Source organism: Pipistrellus kuhlii, unplaced genomic scaffold (genome assembly GCF_014108245.1).
Source record: "Pipistrellus kuhlii isolate mPipKuh1 unplaced genomic scaffold, mPipKuh1.p scaffold_m20_p_3, whole genome shotgun sequence".
NCBI classification, from domain to species: Eukaryota; Metazoa; Chordata; class Mammalia; order Chiroptera; family Vespertilionidae; genus Pipistrellus; species Pipistrellus kuhlii.
The window spans coordinates 29,549,606-29,573,251 of record NW_023425529.1 but is presented as its reverse complement, the minus strand read 5'-3'; the positions used below and the strand labels follow the sequence as shown (position 1 = coordinate 29,573,251).

The 23,646-nt window shown below is 40.6% G+C and overlaps 1 protein-coding gene and 1 pseudogene across 7 annotated transcripts in view; both read right to left on the bottom strand.

Moving 5' to 3' along the window:
* Nucleotides 1-23,646, bottom strand: part of STK38L (serine/threonine kinase 38 like) — a 66,482-nt gene that overhangs the window by 35,232 nt on the left and 7,604 nt on the right. The window lies entirely within an intron of this gene.
* LOC118728709 lies at nucleotides 797-19,151 on the bottom strand (annotated as a pseudogene).

Below are 23,646 nucleotides of genomic sequence, written 5' to 3'. Positions count from 1 at the left end.
TCATGTATAAATGTGAAAATATCCAGAAGTAGATTAAAATGCAAATAAAAATGACCTCGCAATCCTGCCTCCCATAATATTAAGTGTTTTGTTTTATTTTATTTTATTTTATTTTACTGATTTTCTACAGAGAGGAAGGGAGAGGGACAGAGAGCTAGAAACATCGATAAGAAAGAAACATCGACCAGCTCTTCCTGCACACCCCCCACTGGGGATGTGCCCGCAACCAAGGTATATACATGCCCTTGACCAGAATCGAACCTGGGACCCTTAAGTCCACAGGCTGGTGCTCTATCCACTGAGCCAAACTGATCAGGGCCATAATATTCAGTTTTAACTGCTGAGCGACAGACTGGAGTTAGACTGCCTAGGTTTAAATTCTTGCTCTGCTGCTTACAGGCTGTAGTGTGTCAGTGTCTTTATCTATAAGGTAAAGATAATGACAACATGTGAAGATTAGTAACTAGGGTTTTATTAAGTCTCTTTATAAGGTATAGGTATTGTTCCAAGTACTTAAAATATATTAACTAATTTTAAGAAACTGATTAATTGATATATATTAAAGCACTTGAAACAGTACCTGAGTCTTAGTAGAGTGCTCATTAAATGTTAACTGTTGTTGCATCATTCCAAAACTTGCATATATAAACACAAACACACACACACACACACACACACACACACACACACACATACGTATGTTTGTTGTTGTTGTTATTTTAAGGGTGATACAAAGTTTTCTTTAATTATTCTTTGGGGGAAGGGATGCCACACTTCTACCTAATTAAGAGATACATTTTTTATCAGCACAGAAGTCTTTTTTATTTTCCCCACTTATCATGCCATCAATTCATAGGGAATAGGTCCCAGCAGCTCAGGCTCCTTCCCATTGGTTCTCACAAAGTGTGCTTCTCTGCGTGGAGCAGGCTGACGCTTCAGTTGAACCCGGGTACCTTTCTCTTGGGCCTCCTTTTTCTGATCATTTTTCTTGACACATTTCAGGAAGCTATCTTGGCTCTTAGAGTGCTTAATATGCTCGATATGTACATCCATTCTCTTGGCAAGTATCTTGTCCTTAACTTGATTGTTCACAATAATGCCCATCGCATGCTCGGTGACACTGTAGTCTCCCAGTTTTGCCATGGTAACATTTGTGGGGCATTCCTTTTTGAGTAGTGCCCATTCCCTTCACATCCCCAATATCACCTTTTTTTTGTAGATTCTCATGTATATGGCCAAAGGAACAGCTCCATGTTTTCTAAAAGGCCTAGAGAATATATAGCATTTTCCTTTGTGTTAGTCATTTTGGTGAATTACTGGAAGATGGCAGTTCCAGCCAAAAGGGCACATACACAGTTTTAATATAAACGGGCTTATATGAAGTGTTCTGAATCTTGCTTTGCCCTTACTATCTTGCAGTCATCCTTTAATGTTAATACAAACAGGTCCTTTTTATCCTTTTTAAGGAACACAGAGTAATATTTCCTAACATGAACTGCTTTTGGCTAGACACAGTGCTTTATGGGTATCATCTCACTTAATTCTTATACCAATCCTAAAACACATGTGCCATTATTATTCCCATTTAGAGAGGAGGTAAGTGAAATTCAACTGGATTAAGTAACCTGCCTAAAATCATACAGCTAAATGTGGTAGAGGCAGGATTTGAACTTAGGTTCCTCTGAAACTAAGCAAACATGGCACACTCCATCTTCTACAGTGCTGCCATTTTAAACCAATGCCCACTAATAGATGTTAAGATGGGTTCCACTGCGGGGTATTTTTAGCAATTCCACAGTAAAGGTAATTAGATCATGTATTGTACACTCTTTTTCTTATTTCCTTATTATATACTTCCAGACATGCAATTGCTGAGTCAGAGAATATTCACATTTATTTTTATTTATTTTTTTAAAATATATTTTATTGATTTTGTACAGAGAGGAAGGGAGAGAGAGAGAGAGAGTTAGAAACATCGATGAGAGAGAGTCATCGATCAGCTGCCTCTTGCACACCCCCTACTGGGGATATGCCCGCAACCAAGGTACATGCCCTTGACCGGAATCGAACCCGGGACCCTTCAGTCCCCAAGTCGACGCTCTATCCATTGAGCCAAACCGGTCTCGACGAGAATATTCACATTTAAAATTCTGAAACACGCTGCCAGACTGCTTATATCAGTCACAACTGACCATCAAGTCATTAAGAGCCAACACAAGGCACTGTCCATCTTTTTCATCTTCAAAAGCCGGATTAAAAAGGACCTGTGATGTCTTCATTTTGCTTATGCATTTCTTTGACTAAAATGAGTTAAATATATTTTAAAGTACTATTTCTTCTTTTATAAGCTGCCTGATTTAAGTCTTTTGCCTACTTTTATATTGAAGAAATTCTTTAAACCATTCAGACTATATTTAAACAATATCACAGCCCATTCTGAGGTAGTATTTTAAATAGCTGAAATCATACCATATGCCAATATTTAAATAATTTCAATTCATTCAACTTAAGAAAAAAGTCAGAATATCATTTAGTTCTTGCAGGAACTGTAATTATATTAGAAGAAGGGTACTTTTCCATAAATCAGCAGGATAAAATAAAAATTGTCACACAACTCAAAGAGGAATAATACTGTGTTTCCCCGAAAATAAAACATCCTCCAAAAATAAGACCTACTTACAGGTTTCCTTCTGAGTGAAATATAAGGCATCCCCCCGAAAATAAGGCCCTCCCTAGGCTCTGTCTCAGAATGAAAATTAATTTACCATAAACTGGTCGCTAGGGCTGCCCCGACTGGCATCTAGCAACCAGTGACGTTACTCAGAGTCCTGACGTCACTGCTGTGTGGAGGCGGAGCGGAGGTGGGAGTGAGCGGTGAGCGGGGGGCAGAAGAGAGGAGAAGACTTTTGCAGATGCATGTAGAAGAACAGGAGGATTAGAGCAGATGGGATGTGGCCAAGGTGGTGAGTGCTGGTCTGTCTCTGGTGACACTACCTAATGCTCGTGGTCGCCCTCATGATGGCTGAAGGTTCTCAGTCAGTGGCAGACCCTGCTCCAGCCCAGATCCAGGCCCCAGTAAGCCCAGTGACAGTCCTCAGGCAGGCCCCAGGGGTAAATGTCTGATAAAGGGGTAGGGGGGATGTCTGGTGAAGGTGTTCAGAGTGGGGAATCAAAATGACACAGGAGGATCAAAAGGGGTTACTAAAATGGTAATCCTCCTTCTGATTCTCCTATGCCATTTTGATTCCCCACTCTGATCCCCCCTGTGTCATTTTAAGTGATCCTCCTCCCTCCACATTGATATCCCAATTCCTTTTTTTTACCCTAGAAATGAAAAAGAAAATGCTACTCTGTGGAGTACAAGAAAGAAATCATGGAAGACTCTTGGGGCCAAAATCTTACTGCTTTCTGCAAAGAGAAGATGTTGAGTATCCAATTGGTCCAAAAATGGCGAGCAGAGTATGGTAACCTCACGGAACAAGTGGACAAGGGAAATGCTAAAGAGTGCAAGTGTGGATCAGGTCAGCAACCATTATTTTCCGAGCTGGAAGACCTGATCTGTGAATGGGTTGTTGACAGGAGAGCAAAGGCTTTGGTTGTGAATAGGGCTCAGATTCAAGAATTTGCCCTTGCAATGGCACCACAGTTTGACATAGCCCCCGAAGACTTCAAAGCATCACAACACTGGCTGGATAATTTCCTTCAGTGAAGTGAACTGTCTTTAAGAAGATCTACAACACTGTTTAGGTTGGAAGATACTCAAGTTATTAAGAGAGCACTTGCATTCAAGTCCTTTATTGATGATGCTGACTTCTCTAAATACAGTCTTTCCAACATGATTGCTATGGATGAAACTGCACTGTTTATGGGCCAATCATCTCAAACAGCAATTGAACAGCAGGGTGCCTCCTTAGTGTACAATCCCTCCACTGCTTACGAAAGTGCACGTGTTTCCTGTATTTTGGCAATTCGTCTGGATGGCACTAAAATCCCACCTTTAATCATTTCTAAGGCAAGAAGGAAAAGATTGAATGTGTTTTGGGCGTTTTTATTCTTGAAACTGCAAAAGCCTGGGCCATGCAAGCAGTTATAAGGAAGTGGGTCAATTTAATGCTGCTGCTTGTTTTGCGAGGGAGCCAAAGAGGTCTGCTAGTCTGGGATGCAGCCAGCACTCACCGCGCTAAAGACATGAAGACATTTCTTCATGAAAAAAAAAATAGATCAGATAATGATTCCCGTAGGAATGACGGCCTATCTCCAGACTCTTGATATTGCAATAAACAAGCCATTCAAAGACAATTTGCGCATGGAAATTAATGACTACATTGAAAATAGATTGGAGAGAAATCAGCGTGGAAACTTTGTGAAACCTAAACTGCAAGAAGTTGTGACTTGGGTGAAGAATTCATGGGAGAAAATCACTGACAATTGCATTGCAAATGCACTGCGAGCAGGCTACCTTGACAAGAAGTACTCATTTAAAGACAGTGCTATTGCTAAACATGAGAGATTTGGTCCACTGATTCTGAAAGAAATGGAGTCACAAGAAATTCAGGAATTGGATTGTTATGATGATGTTCCAGAAGACGATGACATGATTGTCATTGAATAAATGAGTAAATTCTTGATACTGTAGGATTCACAGTTTGTCTGGTTTGTGTTGACAACTACCGTACTACCGTACCGTATACAGGTAATAAATTTCCTTTGTTTTTATTTAACAATAAATGTATACCCTATTCTTCTTTATGGAAAAATAAGACATCCCCTGAAAATAAGGCCTAGCGCATCTTTGGGAGCAAAAATTAATATAAGACACTGTCTTATTTTCAGGGAGACAGGGTATAAGTAAAAACATAGGTTTTCAAAAACTAAAATTTTCTGTTATTCAGATGTGGCATTAAGAGCCTACTAGTATAGTTTGGACCCTATTTGGACTAGCATATTTAATTTTTTAAAATATGTGTTTACTGCTTTTTAGAGAGTAAACAAGAGATAGAAATACCAATGAGAAAGAAACATCATTGATCCGTTGCCTCCTGCACACTCCCTACTGGGGATTAAGCCCACAACATGGGCATGTGCCCTAATGGGGAATCAAATTGGTGAATTCTTGGTTCCTGGGTTGACATTCACCACTGAGTCTCACCAGCCAGGCTATAATTTCCTTTTTTAAAGCAACTAATCAATGTCCTTGTTCTTGTCATAATCATCTCTGTCATCATCATGGCTACCATTTATTAAGTACTTTCTCTGTGCCAAACAGTGCTGTGTGCATTATCTCAATCATCATAACAACCATATGAGAAGGTACTATTTCCCCATTTTACAAATGAGAAACTGAGGCTAAGAAAAGTTAATTTATTTGCCAGAGGCCAGCTAGAAAGTGGCAGAGCTGGGATCTGAACCATGTGTACAGGACTCTTGTTCTAATGTTCTAACATCATGCCTACTGTTTACGGACCAGACTCAATTACTTTAACAAAGCTAAAGCCAAAAATAAATCTGTGCCTTCCTAAAGGCAAATCAAGAAAATTACTGGTCTTTTTTTTATATGATCACCTTACTTATTCTTGATAAATCTTAAATTATTGTATAACTTCTGGTTTTAAATACATAACTCACCCATTCTTCTATCAGAAACAAGGCTGCGTTAACTTTCTTCCCACTTAACCTGTCCTCTTGCCGAAAATAGCTCTATAACTGCTGGAAGAGTTTTATAATCTGTTAGAAATTTAGCAATTATTTCAGATTAGTTAAAATATGTATTTTCTATCTATGCTGTCCTGTTATTTGTAAATAGATCAAAAGTATCAGAATGCTTTACTGTATGTGTGGGAGAATTAACCAACACTGGGTGGCAGCCAGAATTCAGGCAAAGATGCTCCATTAGGTTTGAAGTCCATGTTTAATGTGCATCTAGATGGGTTCTCAGGAGCCCTGAAATAACCTCAGGCCACAAAGGAGTCCCTCTTATCTGCCTGGCAGCCTTACTATCAGAAAGTTCTTACATCTAACCTGTATCTCTTTCACTGAAATTGAAACGCACTTCTTTTTCTCATATTCTCCATAAAAATGAAGAATTTCACTGTAGCAATTAACATGCTCAAATGCTGACAGAAAATAAGAAAAAGGTACTGATAATCTTTAATTCTCCTCACTGAAAAAAATTATATATAGTCAGTCCATTCTGCAAAGAGAATTGCTTGTCTTCCAAGAAAACTCTGAAACTGATTTGAAAATAAAGTTGCTTTTCTGAAGTCTTCATGACTTGTAACTATTGAGAGTTTAAAAAACAAACCCTTCATAGTGCGTTTAAAGGTCTATTAACAATAAAACCAGCCGAAACCGGTTTGACTCAGTGGATAGAGCATCGGCCTGCGGACTGAAAGGTCCCGGGTTTGATTCTGGTCAAGGGCATGTACCTTGGTTGTGGGCACATCCCCAGTAGGGGGTGTGCAAGAGGCAGTTGGCTGATGTTTCTCTCTCATCGACGTTTCTAGCTCTCTATCTCTCTCCCTTCCTCTCTGTAAAAAGTCAATAAAGTAAAAAATAAAAAAATAATAAAACCAGCCCTAGCAGGTTTACTCAGTGGATAGAGTGTCAGACTGTGAACCAGAGGGTCCCAGGTTTCCAGTCAAGGGCATATACCTTGGTTGTAGGATTCTCCCTGGCCCAGGCCCTGGTTGGGGCACGTGTAGGAGGCAACCAATCCATGTGTTTCTCTCACATCAATGTTTCTCTCTGTCTTTCCCTCTCTCTTCCACTCACTCTAGAAATCAATGGAAAAATATCCTCAGGTGAGGATTTTAAAAATATACTAAATAATAATGTCACAGGTAACTCTTATCAAACACCTCTTCTGTGTCAGGTACAGTGCTAAATGTTTAGCACACATGACATGCTTCAATTTTCAAAGTTCTATAGAATATATTTCTCACACTGACAAAAGAAACTGAACCTTAGTTGCCATCCCAAAGACATACAAGTAAATGCAACCTAGCCTGCTTTATACCACAGCCTAACTCATAACCCATTCAGCTTCAGGGGTCCTCAAACTTTTTAAAGTGGGGGCCAGATCACGGTCCCTCAGAGAGCTGGAGGGCTGGACTATATGAACTACTAATTCCTACTGTAACACCTCGGCTGCGCTCACTGCCCAAAAAACCTGGCGGGCCGGATCAGACTCCTCTGCGGGCCGCATGTGGCCCGTGGGCCGTAGTTTGAAGACGCCTGAGTCTACATCATCTTTCATCTGACCTTTATTTTTAAGTGTGTAAGCCTTCCTTCATAGAGGACTTTGTTCCTCAAAGCAACAAGTTCTTTATAACAAACTAGATGCCTGGTGCACAAATTCATGCACGGGTGGGGTCCCTCTGGCTGGCCTGCGGGGATTGGGCCAAAACCCATATCCAATGTCTCCTGCAGTTCCTACCTGCCTCTCCTGCTCATCCTGGCCCCACTGAGCCTGCCACAGGCTTGCACCTCAATAGTCTCAATCAGGAGAAGCTCGCACCACCTCAGCAGCGCTCGCCAGTTGTGAGCTCTACATGTGGCGCCCTCCCGAGAGGAGTGGCCTGTGGGATCTGGCTCTTCAATATCCCCCGGAGTTCCCAGATTGGGAGAAGGTGCAGGCCAGGCCAAGGGACCCCACCAGTGCACAATCGGGGCTGGGGAGGGACACAAGAGGTTGGCCAGCTGGGGAGGACTGCTGGAGGGTTCCAGGGCATGTCCAATCTGTCTCAGTCCCGATCAGCTGGACCCCAGCAGCAAGCTAACCTACCAGTTGGAGCTTCTGCCCCCTGGTGGTCAGTGCACTTCATAGCAACTGGTTGACTAGTCAACTGTCTGCCCCCTGGTGGTCAGAACACATCATAACAAGCAGTTGAGTGGCCTTAGCATATCATTAGCATATTATGCTTTGATTGGTTAAGCAGTTGACTGGTCACTGGATGACTGGACATTTAGCATATTAGGCTTTTATTATATAGGACTAGTGGCCTGGAGCATGAAATTTGTGCATAGGGGGAGAGGAGATGTCCCTCAGCATGGCCTGCACCCTCTCCAATCTGGGACCCCTGTGGAACCGGGCCTAAACTGGCAGTGGGACAATCCCTCTCGCAATCTAGGACTGCTGGCTCCTAACCACTCACCTGCCTGCCTGTCTCATAGCCCCTAACCACTCTTCCTACTGGCCTTCTTGCACCCTATTGGCCCCCTGTCAGCCTCCTCCCCCCTAAATGCCCCTCTTGCCATCCTGCTCACACCCAACTGCCCTCCGCTCCTGGCCTGATCACCCTCTAACCGCCTCTGCCTCGGTCCCGCCACCATGGCTTTGTCCAGAAGGACATCTGGAAGGTCTCCAAGAAGGTCTCTCGGTCTAATTAGCATATTACCCTTTTATTAGTATACACTAGGGGCCCAGTGCACAAAATTTGTGCACCTTGAAAGGAACTGTGGGCCACGAGGCTGTGGTGAGCACAGGGTAGGACTTGGCTCATCCTCTGCACCTCCGCCCGGCCTCTCCTGTCGCAGCCCCTGATCCCATCTGCTGGCAGCCCCCGCCCCCCAACACTCCCACACACTGATGGCACCAGCCCCACTGGCACCCACTAATGGTGTGCAACAATTGGGGCTGGCACAAGCAGCAATTGTGAGCAGGGCCCATGCCATCAGCAGGTGAGTGTGGCTGCTGCTGCCCTGATCGCTCCTCAGGAGCAAGGGGAGGTAGAAAAGCCCTTATGGGCAATCAGGGCTGGCAGCCACTGCTCGCACCCACTGACTGTGTCAGTCCTGCTCACCCTCACCAAACTATCAGAAGCAGCGGGTGCAAGTGGCAGAAGCAGCAGGTGCAAATGGCAGCTCCAGTGTGAACACTGCAGGTGTGAACAGGGCAATCGCTGACAATAGGTGCGAATGGCAGCTGCCAGCTCTAATCACTCCTCGAAGCAGGGAGGGGTGGAGAATCCCTGAGGGTGATTGGAGCCAGCAGCCACTGCTTGCACTCGCTAACAGCACCAAGTGATCGGGGCTGGTACCACTGCTTGCACCCGCTGACAGCACCAAGCAATCAGGGCTGGCACTAGGTGCTGGCAGAGGGTGTGAGTGGGGCTGGTGCCAGTAGCAGGTGCAGGGGCCAGCAGCAGATGCAAGCACCTGGTGGTACTGCGGCATGTGGGAGCAAAGAATTTTCAGTAACCACCAGAGGCTCACACCAATGACAGCAACTAGCACCTCACCTTGGTCTGATGCCTCCACTCACCTGCTACACCATCCTCCGTTGGCCAGTACCACCATGTTTCATACTCTGCTGCCTGCTGCCAACACCTGCCAGGTTCCGTGTGCACCCCCTGGTGTCAGCGCAAGTCATAGCAACCGGTTGTTCAGTCTATTTGCATATTAGGGTTTTATATAGATTTTACTTTTCTCATCTCTTCCCATTATAACATTTGTGAAAATATAGCAACAGGGGTTTACAAAACTAAAGAGTGTCATACTTACGAATATAGCAAAAAAAATTTAAACTATGAAAAAATATGTACAAGATTTAGGAGCATGATTAGCAACTATAGCACTTTTGCACTAAATAAATTCTCTGTTCTTTCCACCTACCATCATCCATCTATATATCTATCTATTCTCACACCTAAGTCACATTATTTTATCTTTAGAGCTGCAAAATATATTTTGGCAACTGGTGGGGCAAATTTCTCTTTTTCCTTTGTATTTCCCCCACAGTTTCTTACACAATGTTTTATATGAATACTAGAGTATGGATTCAGGAAATTCATGCAAGGGGCTTGGCCCTTGCCACCACGGCTTTGTCCAGAAGGTTGTCTGGAAGGACGCTCAGAAGAATGTCCGATCTAATTAGCATATTATGCTTTTCCACCTTGGGAACAAGTATCCAAATTCAAGGTTAAGGTTTTTAAAAATCCCCTTTAAAAAGCTACATCCAAAATTATAATGCCTGTATTAAGTAAGACATTCAATAACTCTATCAGGAGATGTGTGCAAGACAGTTGGGGCTTCAGTCCGGCAAAAGTTAGAAAAATAGAAGGAAGATACTAGCTAGGCTAATCATTTCACTAGTTCTAGGTAAGGCTGATCAAATAATTGGCATCATTAGTATACTGACATACACTGGACAGTATACTAGTAGGAAGAAACCCAAGTAGTAAGAGAGATGACATGAGCACTCTACTATGCTATAATACTCTTGAAAAAAGCAAAAGTAGCAAACAAAAATAATCAATACATGTGACAAGTAACCCTGGATGGGCCTAGCTGCTGTGGCTCAGCAGTGAGAGCATCGTCCTGTTCACTGCCAGGTCTCGGGTCGATTCCTGGTCAGGGAACATACCCAAGTTGCAGGTTCAACCCCTGGTTGGGGAGTGTGCAAGAGGCAACCAATTAATGTTTCTCTCTGTCCCCCTCTTTCTTTCTCTTTCTCTGGAATCAATGGGGGCGGAAAAAAAAACAACAACAAAACCCTGGGTGGGTCTTTCTTTCATAAGCAGGGCTTCAGAACAGGGAAAGATCCATGTGGACTGCAGTGCAGTACTCTATTAAAACTAATAAATTGGGTAGGTCAGCTTTAACTTAACTGAATGCCTGGCAGTCATCCAAATTTAATGACAGCCATTGAGAAGCCCATAAGAAAAAAAACAGTGATGATTTCAACTTGGATTATAAATCAAGACTGAGTCACATTTACAGCACTTTAATCAAAGGTCAGCGATCCTATAAGCAAGCATCTCATTGTTCTTGCAGCAGCTACCACAGATGATATACACTGAGTGGCCAGATTATTATGATCTCTAAATGCATAATAATCTGGCCACTCAGCATATATACTATTTAATGAAAGGCTAATATGCAAATTGTCCCCTCGACCAGGAGTTTGACCAGCAGGCAAGCCGCCAAACTCCCATGTCCCCTCCCCCTGGCCAGGCTGGCCGGACCCCACCCATGCACAAATTCATGCATCAGGCCTCATATCCTATCTAATAAAAGAGTAATATGCAAATTGACCATCACTCCAACACACAAGATGACTGCCCCCATGTGGACACAAGATGGCCAGCAGGGGAGGTCAGTTGGGAGGGACCAGGCCTACAGGGGAGGGCAGTTAGGGGTGACCAGGCCTGTAGGGGAGGGGGATTGGGAGGGACCAGGTCTGCAAGGGAGGGTGGTTGGAGGTGATCAAGCCTGCTGGGAAGGGTAGTTAGGGGTGACCAGGCCTGCAGGGGAGGGGAATTGGGAGGGACCAGGCCTGCAGGGGAGGGCAGTTAGGAGCAATCAGGCTGGCAGGGAGCAGTTAGGCATCAATCAGCTGGCAGGGGAGTGGTTATGGGGTGATAATGCTGGCAGGCAGAAGCGGTTAGGGGCAATCAGGAAGGCAGGCAGGCAAGCAGTTGGGAGCCAGTAGTCCTGGATTGTGAGAGGGATGTCCAACTGCCCAGTAGGATCGGGCATAAACGGGCAGTTGGATATCCCTCGAGGGGTCCGAGATTGGAGAGGGTACAGGCTAGACTGAGGGTCACACAACCCCACCCCTGTGCACAAATTTTGTGCACCAGGCCTCTAGTGTACACACACACACACACACACACACACACACACACACACACACACACTAAGTGGCCAGATTATTCTATGTTCAGAGATCATAATAATTTGGCCACTCAGTGTACATCAACTGTGATTAGCACTGGATTACCCCATGAGAAATCTCTAAATGCTTTGTGGCTTGAAGGGCTATTCAAAATCAGAATCTGATCTGACTCCCCCTATTCTTGGCCTAAAAAGTCCCTATTCCATTGGACTTGCATCCACAAAAACTCCACCCAGCTTCCTGATGTCATGGAAATGTACTAGCTCACTCAGAAAACCTAGTATGTGGGCTCATCTATTTGTGGAAAGAGATAGTTCTTTCCAAAATAACTGAGTCAGACATTTTTAACAGTACTAGATTTGTTTTTTTATTTAAAAAGAAAGGGGGGGGGGGCTTCTTTGGGTCATCATTGAATAAACAGGATGAGTACTCTTTCTCCTTACAAGGAGCAAAAACTAATGCTAAACACAGCTGGGAATACTGATTGGTAGGAAACAGGGTAAAAACTTAAAAAAAAATTTTATATCATATGCAAACTCTACAGTTGTTTAATTTTTAAAGCTGTATTAGAGAATGCACAGCAAGACATTTCAGTGACTTCTTTACCAATCTGTCACGCCAGGAAGCATTACTCAGGGAGGGTATCTTCTCTGGAAATGAGCAGAAAGCTTACCTGGTAGTTGGTTTTAAAGCATTTTCACTAAAATCAGTAAGTTAAAACTATTTAACCTTCTGAGAACCCTGCCAGTTTATTATGCTGTTTGTACTTTTAAAGGTAACTATTAATACAAGTTTAGATTAAGCAGAGAGCACAGCAGGGTTGAATAGTTTTCACACACAAGCCTCAGAACTCTATTTGTAATGAGATACACTGTAAATCTTAAACGTACTCCACACCGGACAACTTTTAGTAAGTGAAAGTGGGATAATTTGGTGGGCTAATCATTTTTGGAAGTGAAACAAAAACTCTATGTAGTTCCCCACACACTTCAAGAGCTGTGAAGGTCAAATGGAAGAGGTAAAAATTGCTTTATAAAAGACAACACACTGTTCAACATAAGGTTATACATGCACTGAAACAATAAAAACCCTAAATCCAGGATAATGGTTATTTCTGGGGAGGGCGGGAAAGGAAGAACTAGAAAGGCTTCTCAAACTCTATCTGTAATGTTTTGTGACTTAAATAAAATCCGAGACAAATACTGTATAATATTAACATTTGTGCATCAGACACATAAATGTTCATTATATTTTTCTCTTTAACCCTCTGTATATTTGTAATAAATCACAATAAAATCTGCAACAATAAGTTTTATAATACAATCTTAACATAAAATTACTACAAAGATCCGAGGAATCTTTGTCTTTTAAAGGTTTCTTATAATTTTGTTAAGGCTACTTAACTTTATACATAGAGTATTTCCCTTTCTACTAACAACTATCTATTTTCCTTACTAATATAATCACTATTTCTTTTCCTCCCCCTTACACTTCCATCTAACAGAACTGAAATAAAAAAGCACAACTCCCTCTGGAGCATACGGACAAAGGAAGCTCAGTGAGGTGGGCTCAGTGAAGCGGGGTTCTGGGGAGCAGCTTGCAGAGGGGCGGGGAGAGCACTGGACAGAAGACCAGTGCCCAGTGGAAGAGGCAGCCAAGTCTTTTATCAGACTTCATTATTTTGTTTGAAACATCATGACTACCCAAAATACCAGAGAGACCCCTTTTAAAAGATCAAAATTATATCCCACGCATACTAAAATATTTCTGGATGAAATAATATAACACCAAGGATGTGCTACAAAATAATATAGCTGAAACAAGACTGGTATTGCCTCTCCTAAACCATATGAGGTATGTGGGCAGGTATTTATTACCTCTACTTTAAAAATCCGAGGCTCAGCTGAAATCGGTTTGGCTCAGTGGTAGAGCGTCAGTCTGCGGACTGAAAGGTCCCGGGTTCGATTCCGGTCAAGGGCATGTACATTGGTTGCGGGCACATCCCCGGTAGGGGGTGTGCAAGAGGCAGCTGGTTGATGTTTCTCTTTCATCGACGTTTCTAGCTCTCCATCCCTCTCTCCTCCTCTCTGTAAAAAATCAATAAAATATATTTTAAAAAAATAAATAAATAAAAATTCGAGGCTCAGAAAATTGATAACACTTGCATAAGGTCACATACTTAGAAATAGAGCCAGAATCAGGCTCCTAGTTCAGGGCCTTTACCACTCTACCTCCCATACTGGACCTATTCAATGAAACAAATCATAACCACTCCACAGGAATTAGCAAAGTATAAAGACTCACCCTTGTTTTTAAAAAATCAAACACCAAATGGTTTTGTCAACATAGCATAAAGGTCATAAGGTTCTAAAAAAAGAGCTAATAAAGTTTCTTTTTTGACACATCAAGGCCACCTTTAACTAAAGTCATAAAAGGAGCTAATTTAGAAAATAATGCTTTTCAAATTTCTGATGTGTGCTTTTGTTTTCCCAATATTTATGTGTTTCTTTTAGAGTCCACATTCACTGCCAAAGTTTTCAGTACTTATCTGAGACTTGGATAAAGGTTAAAGAGCAATTTTGTGTCCCCAACCCATAGAGAAAACAATGTCTACAATTAATCCTCACAGACTCTACTGCCAAATAGCAAGCAGGTGCATTATACTGTGTGTGTGCCCAGGCAGTGGAGAGGGGTGAAAGAGAGTAGAGAGAAACATTAAAAACAAACCACATTTGGGGGACTCATTTCTTCTAAGGCATTTGGCGGCTGACAAGATGATCCTGCCCTTGAATACAAGGAAGTTGCACCCAGTCTCACAAAGCCCCGCTTCAATCACTCCAAACAGAAGACTGGACTTCCCTCCAAGACAAATATGGAATTCAATCTGTGTGATGCCTTGAATGCAGCAAATTAATTTGTAATCCTTCATTATGACCATACATGGGAGGGAAAAGAGCTACTTCGTTAATCCCTCCTTAAGGGGGAAGCAACAGGGGGAAAAAACATATCATTTAAATCCCATAGCAAAGTTTTCAAACGTTTCCAGTAAGATACACACCCTAGTTGAGTCATCAGCATAATACTCTACAAGTGTATCACCTCAACACTAACTATCTTTCCAATACATGATTGTTCTAACTCTGTGCTAATTCTACTCAGTGTGGTTAAGAAGCTATAACTTGTTTCATTCTTTCCCTTTAGTAATTTAATTTTTAAAGTAAATGCACTGCCCTTAATTCACTTAGGTACTTAATCTATAGATAAATGAATAAAGAAACCACAGCTGAGCAAAAATTATACCTGAAAATAGCCAAAGCACTGAGGCAACCTAAAGAAAACTGTTTCATGAATCAATGAGAATGTTCTAAATCCAAAATTAAGATTATTAGGAGGAAAATTATTTGAAACTAAAGTTAATATGTGGACACTTTTCAAATATGTTTAGCTATTTATCAGCTACTTGTATAAGAGTTATATACCACAGTCTTTTAGGAAGGGTCTATCTCAACTGAATAGTAACTAACCAGCTTGAAAATCAGTTGGAACCTTCTTATGTGGTATTTTAAAGACCATTTCCACTGACTACTAACCAAATATTTGTATATGGCATATGGGATACTGAATGAAAAAAGTGATGAATTTCCTGAAATCTTTCATAGGCCATGATCCACTCTCAGAGATCCAAAGCTATTCAAAATGTTAGCTTGACAATACAAGGGGAAAAAAAGAATAAAAAGAAATATCAATGATGAGAGAGAAACAGCGATTGGCTGCCTCCTGCACACCCCCTATTGGGGATCAAGCCCACAACCCAGGTATGTGCCCTGACTGGGAATTGAACTAGTGACCTCCTGGTTCATACACTGTTTCCCCGAAAATAAGACCGTGTCTTATATTAATTTTTGCTCCCAAAGATGCGCTAGGTCTTATTTTCAGGGGATGTCTTATTTTTCCATGAAGAAGAATATGGTACACATTTATTGTTAAATGGAAATAAAGGAAATTTATTACCAAAAAAAAAAAAGTTAGCTTGATACACTAGGTAACTCCAGCTCTAACCTTTTCCTACCTTAAAAGTACTTGATCCCACCTACCGCATTGAAAATGTGTTTCCCATTCTTTCCCAATCACATTAAAAACAAACAAAAACAGAGTTTTAGGTGAACTCTTCTTCAGAAGCTAAAAATGAATGCATACTTCTTTGGATACCAAGTTGACAATGAATCTCCTTCTAAGACTCTGAACTGGACTGCCTACATTTGAATTCCTCATTCCACTCTTGCTAACTGTGTGATCTTAGAGAAGTTAATCAATCTGTCTAAGCCTTGATATTCTCATCAATCAAAAGGATTTTTAATGGTTAATAAAAATTTAGAACAGTACCTGACACACAATAAGTGGTCAACTTAAAGAAACAATTATTATTATCATTGTTATCAACACTGTTGTTAATTTGAAAATTATACTGTTAGCTTGTCCCTCTAACATTCCTTCAGAATGTGGAAAAATCTGTCAAAAGTTAATTAGATCTCTGCACTACTCCTAAGTTAAAGAAAATGATACTTGGTAGTTTGGTCACCAAATTACACATTGTAATGAACTTAAGTATGTAATTTAACATCATAAGGATTCAACTATAATAGCAGTTTAGGATTCATTTGAATCTCTTATGAACAACTGTTGCAGATGTCAGTCCCTAAGTTATGAGTATTAAACTCTGGAAATCATTAAGCTAAAAATAATCACAATACATTTGGAGAGACAGGTGCATCTGCAACTAGGCTACAACATAGAAAATAAAACTAATTTGAACAGGGGATTAAATAGGTTCATTTTTCCTGGGATTAAACAAAACAAAACAAAACAGCAGCAGCCAAAACAAGAAATAATAAAGATTGAAAAGTTATATGCTATTAAATGTAACATATGCAAAATGAATATGCCATAGTTATTACTGTTTTCAAGCTTTTATATAAAACCTAATCTACACATATTAAAATACTAACGCAAAAAAACACATTATAATCATAGAAGAAAAAATAACCACAAAATAGCACATTTGCAACACCTAAAAACAGAGTTAAATACCAGTACAATAGTAATACAGAAATAGCAGCTATGTTTATTTGGATCTTACTATGTATCAGGCACTGTTCTAAACAACATAAAGTGTCCTACCTTCATAAAGAATTTCTATGAATCAATACCAAAAAAAACACACAAAACAAAATTTGAAAATTTTGAGCAAAAGTTCCAAATAGAAATTTCAAAGAAAGCACAAACAACTCCTAAACAAAATTAAAGATGCTCAACTATAATTCTAATCAGAGAAATGAAAATTAAAACCATAATGAGACATGATTTAACATACCTAGATAGGTTAAAACATAAAAAGCTGTCAATATCTAGTTTTGCTAAGGAACAATGGTAACTCTTATTCACTGCTAGTGAAGGTATAAATTGTTCAATTGCTTTGGACAACAGTTTGATACTACTCAGTAAATCTGAACATGCACATCCACATCTTCAATACCCAAGCAATTCTGCTCTAGGTATCCACCATAAGAATACGCCTGCACGTGTGAAATAGGGGGCAGTGCTTAACAAAGTCACTGAAGCATTGTTCCTACAGACAAAACAAACAAATAGGAAGCAACACAAATGACCACCAACAAAAGTGGAATAATATATATATTGTGGTATATTTATATAACTGAAAACTACACAGCAGTGAAAAAGAAATACCAAGGTCTGGTATTGCTGAATTGAAAAGTTATATGTTATGAAATGTAACTTATGCAAAATGAATATGCTATAGTTATTACTATGTTTTCAAGCTTTTGTATAAAACCTAATCTACATATATTAAAATACTAAAGCAAAAAACACAATATAATCATAGAAGAAAAAATAACCACAAAATAGCACATTTGTAACATAAATAAACTCAGAAACAAAGCCAAAAAAAGCAAGTCCTAGTATATAATACATAGTCTATGATTCCCTTTAGCCAATGTAACCCCAATAAATTCAATAAAAATAAATAAAATTTTTAAAAAGAAATAAAGTTCAAAACAAGCAAACCTAGAAAATAACATTGAATCAATGGGATATATTCTTAGGTGATAAAACTAGAATAAGTAAAACAAGAGAATGCTTACTATAAAATTAAAGACAGTCATTACCACTGGGAGGAAGAAGGGCACACAGGAGCTGCTGGGACATTGGTAAAGTTCTATTTCTTTATTATTATTATTAACTAGAGGCCTGGTGCATGAAAATTCATGCCCGGGATGGGGGTCTCTCAGCCCAGCCTGCCCCATCTCACGGGAGCCCTCAGGAGCAGGAGGCGACCTGGCTATCAGGGGAAGGCAACACCCCCACCACACCTCTGTTGCTGCCACTGCCCACAGTGCAAGCCTCGGCTGCCCAGGTTACCTGAGCTCGGGTGGCCCTGGGCAGCTGGACGGCCGCCATCCAAGGCTTGCCTGCACCTCAGGCCAGCCCTGGGCGGCTTGGGGGCTGAGGGGACTGAGGAACTCCAAAAGTCTTTTATGACAAAGGGGGGGGGGGGGGAAACCTATCAAAGTAATTTCAATCAATACAATACCAAGAACTCTTCAGACATATGTATTAGAAGCTATTCAGCAATACCAGTCCTTGAACCTCTGCCTTTGAATTCTGAGATACAGCTTATCTTTTCCTAGGCCTTTAAGGCAGCGGTCCCCAACCCTTCGGTCATCACATACCACCAGTGGTCCGTGGACAAAGATTGGCAATAGCTGCTCCAAAGGTTTCCTTAAACCAGCAGTAGCCAACCTTTTGGACTTCACGGACTCCCACTGTTCCATGGACCACCGGTTGCCGACAGCTGCTTTAAGGGATACTGTAACAGTGTTTCCCAAACTTTTGATATATGTGTACCCCTTCTATAATTTTTGTAACGCTGAGTACCCCTTCTACTCATGAGAACACAGAATTAGGCACAGCTAAGCACAGTGCACTGCATATCCACACCAAACTCTTCCCGTACCCCTGGGGGTACGCGTACCACACTTTGGGAAACACTGCTCTACAAGAATGAGCAATACAACCGAGTAACACACCTTTTGTTTTCATCCAACCTAGTCTCTTATTTCTAGTTGTCTGCTGAATATTCCAACTGGATGCCTTACTCACATAACTCATATTTAATTATGTCCAAAAATAAATGCATTAACTTTTCCCTATTGCAAACTTTCTAGCAAACACATTACTGTCCATGGTAATAACCTTTCTCCCATTCAGTAAGCTTGGAAAACAGCCTAAATTCATCTCTCCTTTTCCCATTTCCAGTTCACTAATAAATGGTGTCAAAATTTCTCTCCCAGATCACCTTACTCTTTCTTCTTACTTCCACCACTCTGTCAGTCCAGGCCCTGATAGCACTGTCAGTGATGTTACTGCACCAGCATTCGCATGGGTCTTCCTGATGCCATGTGCTCTCATTTCTAAGCCACAACTCCTTTTGCAGAACTTGGAAGATGTCACCCATTGGCTCAAAAAGTACTAAAGCCTTCCCCTTTCTACCACTGCAATTTATACCTGGCTTTTATTAAACCGTATAATTTGGATCCATCCTAACTACTTAACTTGATTTTCTGTTATATACCAATCTCCTCCCTCATCAACCAACAGACATGCCATAATCAATCTTACCACCAAGCCTTGGAATATATGAATTTAAAAAGAAAAGTCCTTCCTTTCCCCTGTATTCATATTTAAAGAACTTAATGAATTTTCCTCTTCTATTTAGCTTTTCCTGATTAATCCAATTTCATTTGTTTCAGTTTTCAGAATTTGTCTAGCACTTATTACGAATCTCACAATTAGGCATTTATTTCCATACTGGTATAAGTGGATTTACTGTTATATATGTTAGTTATCTATTAAATTCCGTACTTCTTGAGGACAAGAGCCATACCTTATTCTGTCCCCCACAATATTTAGCAAGGTGCAGAACTCAATATTGGATAACTGATTCAGCAAGAAATTATCAACTTCAGTCCCAGCCTCTCTTTAACATGCATGTAGTGGTTTAGGCAGGTCGAGCACCATCCTAAAGGATATCATAGGAGACTCATAAGCACATTCTCATGAAGTCCTTTTAGGTATAATTCTGTAATGATGACAGCAGGGTATGCCCCATATTATTCCCAAAGTTCTAGGGAATAATACTTGCTGTTCTCTAAGTCTGAACACCTTCCAACCTTCAGGAGAACAGACACTAGGTCTTTTGAAAGAGTGCTTTGATTGGAATGAATGTCACAGAGAACTGCATAATACAACAAATGACCTGAATAGAGAGTCCTGCTTATTCATAAGTCACCAAATCTCACTGAGCTTCAGTTTAACTAAAGAGGTGCCATGCTGTTATTGTTTAAGTGATAGTAACTGCCAGCTGATGAGAAATATTTTCATATGTGAAGTTCTGTGGAGTCTTCAGAGGGCTTCTTACATACCTGATCTTTTATATTCTGACCTTTCCTAAATACAGGGTGAAATGGACACCAAATATCATTTAAAACAGAGTTCTTATATAACACATATTTCATTATATGGTTGGTATGAGAATGCAATTTTATCCAAACGCATGTTCCCACTTATTTTCCCCTTCCCTTTCTGCCACTTTCTGCCTAATTAGGACTATCCAAAATTTATGATTTTAAAAAATATATATTTTATTGATTTTTTACAGAGAGGAGGAGAGAGGGATAGAGAGCTAGAAACGTCAATGAGAGAGAAACATCGACCAGCTGCCTCTTGCACACCCCCTACTGGGGATGTGCCCGCAACCAATGTACATGCCCCTGACCGGAATCGAACCTGGGACCTTTCAGTCCGCAGACCAACACTCTACCACTGAGCCAAACAGGTTTCGGCCAAAATTTATGGTTTAAGTCTTAAAGGTTTTACAATATTTCAGAAATGTACCTATAATTTTCACTAATATTTACAGTGTATTGGTTTCTGTTTCCCTTTCTGCTCAAGTCTAAAAACAGGGATCACGGGTAATACATACACATTTTTTATTAAACCCAAAAATATTTTATTAAGACAAGCTGTCAATTTTTGCAAAACAATATGCCCAGTGTATTTTTAGAAAAGATTACTGGCATTTTTATTTAATCTTAAAATATGGCACTGGTCTCACCGGTGGCACCTGGAACAGGTGTTAGAGGAATTTAACATCTTTTAACCATATGCACTTCTCCTGCCCCCACCCTATGCCTCTCCCACCAGTCTGCAAGCCTTCTTTTTCTTTTCCTATTCTTGTCTTTCACTTCTCTTCCTGTAATGCCCATAAACTTTTATTATTACCACTAATGGCACTAAAGCTAACACAGCTGCCAACAAGCCTAAAAATAGCCGAAGCCGGTTTGGCTCAGTGGTAGAGAGTTGGTCTGTGGACTGAAAGGTCCCAGGTTCGATTCCGGTCAAGGGCATGTACATTGGTTGCGGGCACATCCCAGTAGGGGGTGTGCAAGAGGCAGCTGGCCGATGTTTCTCTCTCATCGATGCTCTACAATAGCTCTCTATCTCTCTCCCTTCCTCTCTGTTAAAAATCAATAAAATATATTTGAATAAAAAGAAAAAATTATTTAAAAAAACAAGCCTAAAAATAATACAATGGATCTAATTCTAATTGGAGTTAACTTTTTGGTTGTCCTTAGAAAACAACTTAACCATATTCTGATTCAGTGGCCCAATCCACAAGACAGAAAAAAATAAATAAATGGCTGTAGAAAGTAAACCTATAGTATGCTTTTCAGCTCCAACAGACTAATACAGATTATACATACAAAGTTCAGAATCATGATTTGCAGGTGCAAGTTTCTGAAGGACAAAAAAAAGGTGGGACGGGGGCAACTAGAGAGAATGTCTGACACCATTTGAAGTTGAAGTCATGCTAAGCTGTTAAAATACAGGAAGGGTTAAGTAGAGAAGACAGAAAGAAATCAAGGCTAGACTCAAAATTAAAGAACTTTACCACGAGATATTACAGTCCTGGGAAATTTTTAAGGGTTCCATAAAACTTTATGGGAAAGGCACATAATTATGTTCTTACCACAATCCCCTCCCTCAGTCAAGCGCTCTTGGCGCTATGCTTTGATGCTGCATTCTCCTTACACAACCCTAGTTGCTCTACACATCAATCAGAAAAAAGAGTCTTTTGTGGATTTCTTTCTCTCTTTATCTCTCTGGCTAATGGTATCCTTACCTTCTCTGCTTAATTTCACAGAAAGAAAGCAAGAGACAATTTATCACTGGAAATACACTTGCAGGCTGGGGCGGGGGTAAGGTATAGGGGGGTGGGAAACACAGCACAGGTGCTTATACTAGGATGCAAGAAACAGAAATACAAAAACTCAAGAGTGCTAAAGCTGGATAAAATAAGGATTTTAAAAATGGCAAATAAAAAGTTATTTTATAAAGCAAGTCTATCTATCCTATCCAGCCACATGTCCCAATCCTAAAATAATCCAGGTTCTCGTGGCTGTCTAAACAGTCTTTACATCTCTATGCTATAATGTCCTCCTGCTGCTTGTTGGCCTGAAAAAACTCCCAACTCAGCCTTTAAGAATAAGCTCTAACACCAACACCTCCAGGCAAAGCTTCTCTGATCCTCTCAAACCCTTGCTCCTTTCCCTTAAGCGCTCCGCACACTGCTCCTTCACTACAGCAGCGGTGTGCTAGTGCAATTACTTCTATACCTGCGAGTGTAGCTCTGTGGGAGCACTGCGTCTTTCCATCACTGCATGTCCTGGTACACAAGACGTACCTCATCGGTCATCCCATAGGTCTCAACACACATCCATCCGAGTCTCTTTCTTCCAATCCAACCTAATTTAGAACTTCATTATCTATTTCCTATATTATTATTTTTTAATAATTTCTTTTTTTTTTTTTTCAAGGATATGCTATTATTGATTTTAGAGAGAGGAAGGAAGAGAAGAAACATCAATGTGAGAAACATTGACCGGTTCCACCCAGTATGTGCCCTGACTGGGGATGGAATCCGTAACCCTCTGGTTTACACGACAATGCTCCAACCAACTGAGCCACCGGCCAGACTCTCCTAGATTATTTAAATCAGTCTCTTCAATGGTCTTCCAATTTCTGGGCCTTCTTCCCTGAAATCCATTCCACATTCATTCTTGCCACTGTAACCTTACCAAATTACAACTTTAATTAAATGTACCAGGTTGAGCAGTTGATGATGCAGAGAATGAAGAGCTGAAAAACACCTGTTCTCTAAGCTCAATGGGCTCAAATCCAATAGAACACAGAGAGAAATAAATAATTAAGTAAATAAGTAAATAATTTATCAGGTGTTATAGAAAATATCCAACTCATGCTAATTCCTTGGCCTGGCTTGTCCTTTACTTTAGATGGTCAATCCATATTTCATTTTATATAAGAAGCCTTCCTAATATCTCCAGCCAGAAGCAATCTCTCTTTCCTCTGCTCCCACAGTACCCTTATCACTTCTATTTGAGTTTATACCCATACATTGTGTCTCTTACTAGATGAAACCTTTCTAAATGGAAGGGAAATATACTTTACATGTCTCTATTTTGCCATGGCACCTAATACAGTGCCATGCAAAAGCTGATAAATGTTGAATTATGATAGCTAACCTCACTAAAACATTATGAGTTTGTGATTCCTTTAGGATTTGCTACTAATAAGAATATCAATGGGCCAAATATATGCAATTCAAGACTAAAATTTTTCCATTCTAGCCACTAAAATAGAAAAAAGTCTATTCTGTTTGGCTAGATAATAGTGGATATATGGGGAATATCCTCAACCAGATTTGAAAGATGTGTCCAAACGAAATGGACCTCTATTATAAAACACAACAAAAGGCAACTCCCTAGTTCTACAAGCCAGACAGCCAGCCTCAGTGACAAATACAGAAAAATTATGAAGGGCAAACATGGTGTGGTATTTCCATAACGGGGACAAAGCCAATGGCCAAATGC